The 4,247-nt window shown below is 31.0% G+C and overlaps 1 long non-coding RNA gene across 1 annotated transcript; it reads left to right on the forward strand.

Annotated features, from left to right (window-relative positions):
- The first annotated feature begins 2,319 nt into the window (after positions 1-2,319).
- Positions 2,320-3,846, forward strand: LOC139495452 (uncharacterized). The gene is made up of 2 exons (XR_011657346.1): positions 2,320-2,535; positions 3,239-3,846. It is a non-coding gene; the product is annotated as an uncharacterized lncRNA (long non-coding RNA).
- Positions 3,847-4,247: the final 401 nt, after the last annotated feature.

The raw sequence follows: 4,247 nt of genomic DNA on the forward strand, positions 1-4,247 counted from the left end.
TTTAGATACTAGTTTAAAAGTGGATCAATCCCCTTCATACATTATCAAGTGTTTTATAATCCTAATGTAACGTTGGTAGCCTATATATATTAACTAAGAGACAAGCCATGTGTACTGATTAACATACTTTAATATAATGCTAGAGCTAAGTAATCAACACAAATACATAAAGCAATACGACGCGACCTTATCTGCTATGTCCATCAACACAACACGTGCGTGAACTCTGAACTGTATAGATATTTATGAATGAATGAAAGTTACAATATTACATCTCTTCTAGTACTTTTGATAACTATATGATCCAATTTCACCCCATATTACGGGCAAAAATCCTCTTCTACCCAGCCAGAAGAGCGAGGAAAATGAAGGAGACACAGTGTTTATATGAACGAATTATTTCATTGAAATTTTATCTGCAAGTGTAAGTCGGTATTATAAAATGGTATAGGCCAGTTGTGAGGATTTTCAATGCACTTAATGAAGTGTCTCAGGGACAATTTCTCATTGTAGCCAGCTACCGAAACATCAGGAATTGGTTCCTAAGGGGCAACATATTCAGCGCCTAGAACAACAAAATTAACCTCTCGAGCATCCAAACTATACAAGTAATACAAAAACCGGTAACATATATATCTTTTGAAAATGACCCTCACATGATATTGCATCCATCTTCTAACAACCACGAGCAACAAACGACAGTAGTATCTACTTTTTAAACAGGTCTCCTGATCGCATTGTAAACTTTATTTAATAATCGTTGTTTATGTTTTTAGATTTTGATGATCAGACTTTCCGAAACTTGTCTTTCTAGAATTACCGTATTACCGTTAAACGGGTTATTTTCGCGGATAGAACTCAATCACCAAAATACATTCCGCCAATTTAAAAGTGCATATCCAAAGATAGTGATAACAGTTTTAAATCCGCCAAAATATCTCATCATTCAATGAAAATCGCGAAATTTTACACCCACGACAATAACCCGCTATGACTCTACGTACAGTATTGGTGCTACGTTTGTAACGTCAGAAAACGTTCATCGACGGAACGTTGAGAAAACGTTATTAAAGCCTGTGTCAACGTTTACATCTTAATCTTTTTTAAGTTGTTTTTTTTGTGTCTATTGTGAGTCAATAAAAATTGCAATATACAAATTATAAATTTTGTATGTACGTGTTATTGTTTAAGTATATTAATTGTTGAAGGTTTGAAGTTTAATTATTATTTGAATGATTGAAAGGGAAATTTCCAAAAAAAAATCGAAAAACTAAGGGTTTCTTACCCCAGGAGTAGATTATCTTAGCCATATTTGGCACAACGTTTTGGAATTTTGGATCCTCAATGCTCTTCAACTTTGTATTTATTTGGCTTTTTAAATATTTTTTTTTTTATATTTATTTTATTTTATCAAAACACAATACATGATCATGATAATATACAAAAGTATATAAATTATTCTTTACAATGCAGGTAATACAATTACAGATAATTATAATTAAGTTAATTTTAATAATTCTTACAATTACTAATTCTAAAGAACAGTTTGAGTTTTCTGCTGCAAACTAATTTGTCTATGTTTTGTTTTATTTTCTATAGTAAAATTTTGAAGAAGAAAAAAAATGGATAGAGAAAAATAAATGAAAAAAAATCAAAAGTTTGTCAAAAAAGTAACAAAAAAATATCTAACAAAAGAACAAATACAAGTTTGAAATTTTTAGAAAAAAAAAGAAAAAAAAAAAAAAAAAAAGAAGAATTGGTCATCTGTGGTTTGCTCTATATATTACTGCCCTTATATGGTTTCTGATTCAAGAAAGGTGGAAAGTAAAGAGCCAGATTTATAGGTTTTCATTAGCAAATTTAAAAATAAAAGTCTCATGTATTTGTGTGATTGTTCTCAGTATAAACACAGAAAGTGCCAGCTATTCCATTCTTTCTCAAACTGTTCTTGGTTTTGTTTGTAAATAGCTACATTTTTTTCAGTACAATACAGGTCATTTAACTTATGCTTGAGTGCCTGAAGTGATAGAACTTTTTTCAAACATCGACTTGAATAAATATAATACTTAATACAGAGCAATATCTTATTTTGTACAATACAGTTTCTAACATCAAAAATACCAAATACAAAAGTCTTACAATTATAGTTAAGTGTTACGTGTGCTGTAGATGAAGTCCATGTATCAAAATTTTCTAACAAAATTTGTACTTCTTCACATTCCCACAATAAGTGTATAATGGTTTCTGGTTGTATATTACAAAAAGTACAAAGAGGGCTTTGTACAAGTTTTATTTTTTCCAGAAAATAATTAGTAGTCAAAACCAGAGACATATAATACAAGAGATTGGCAACTCTAGTAGAGTCTATATAACGGCCAATGAAATCACTTGGCCACCGGAAGTGCTTGGGATTATGATGTGACCTGGGATGAAGGAGGATCGAGATGAGAAAATTCCGCCATTGTTGTTAAAAGAGACGATACGCTTACAGATTTGTTTTCTCGTTTATGTCGATTGCTTTCACAGCTAAAGCATGTAAGTATATTCAAAAGATACATTTAACTAGTTCTACCAATTTGTTTATACTATAATGTGCTGAGATGATGATAATAATCAAATGCAGACCAATTTAAATTCGGTCCATTCAACTTCCCCTCTTTATTGCTGTAGAACCGGTGTGGCCCACCATTTTTTTCCATAAAACTTTAAAATTTACGATTTTATATACAATTTTAAAGTGTTATTCTACTCCCGATTGTTATCCCGTTAAAATGATACTATTTTCGTATATTTTGATCAAATAGTGTTTTCATAAAATACCATCAAAGGTGATTTATTTTGTTCACATTGATACCCAAATCCAGCTATGCGAGAATTACCTTTTTTTTCAGAAAACTTCGAAATTATCGAATAAATATGCAATTTAATGAGCCTGTATAAATTCCAAATGTTATCTTGTTAAAATAAGATCAGCGGGGCATATATGTGTATACCATGGACATGTACACATTCCCAATATATTCTTCTTTTCTTTATAAATTTTGCCCATTATTCTCTATTCTTTATTTATTTTAAAATGAAATTTAAAATAGATTTAGCATAATAAAAACCTGCAGAATGTTGTATGACATACATGTAGGAAGTAAAGTTTAAAAGTAAGACAAATAGATGTTGTATATTAGGCTCTACAAATTCAAATTTCTTTTCAACTCTAAAATATTATTTTTTTTTAATTTAGAATGCCAAAAGAGGAAAAGATGTAGTAAGTTAACAAAAGGAGTTAAAAAGAAAGGTAATCCTCGACCATGGACAGCTGTTGATACCATTATGGAGGAGATATCTGTTGCAGTTTCAATCCACACATCCAATTATGACACATCTCTGGTCGAGTTTGTACGTTCTGAGGAAATTTCTATTACATCAGAAGAAGTCAAAGGAGAACTCTTACCACACTTATGCAGCAAAAGAACAGCCATTTGAGAATGAAAAATATGTACGCTTGAATTTGATTGCCATGCTGATTTTTTTCTTGCACCACTGGAAGGCACAGAGCAACTGATTACACAATACATTTGTAATTGAGATATTTGCAGTGAATGAGACACACAATGAACATGAAGAACCTTGCCTTTCTCCCATTCTGCCTTTCAGACTTTATGCAATTTATTACAAGTTAGCATCAATGATACATGTACATATATCCTTAACTGTACAGATACCGAAATTTGCATACAGTTGAACTGTACCAGATCAGTTGCAGGGAAATTAGCATGAAGCTCTCAGTTATCATTGACAGTAACATTATAAGTGAATGTTTGATAATAAAAATATTATTTATACCTGGAATGAGTTTTGTTCTCTTATATCTTGGTTTAATTATTGAAAAAGGATGGAATGATGTGTAGTGATAGTCTAGATATATTGTATACATAAATATATTGTATACATAAATACTTGTTCTGATTCTCAGTCTGTCTGGTCCTTTTCATTTCAGAATAATGGGATGTATGACAGTATTTTTTTACAGAATGATGTAATTTGGTTTATCCAAAAACCACACCAAATTAATTGGTTTATATGATTTATAGATATGCTTACTGTGGGGGGGGGGGGGGGGGGACATAACAAACAAAAAACAAACAAAAACAAAATTGTACGGCTTGTGATAATGGTGAAATATATTATCATGCCTTTATTATCTTTGTGTCTTTCCAAAGTAAGAAGCCTGTAATTCACTTGTGGTTTGT

The sequence above is a fragment of the Mytilus edulis genome, chromosome 11 (genome assembly GCF_963676685.1).
Source record: "Mytilus edulis chromosome 11, xbMytEdul2.2, whole genome shotgun sequence".
Classification (NCBI taxonomy): Eukaryota; Metazoa; Mollusca; class Bivalvia; order Mytilida; family Mytilidae; genus Mytilus; species Mytilus edulis.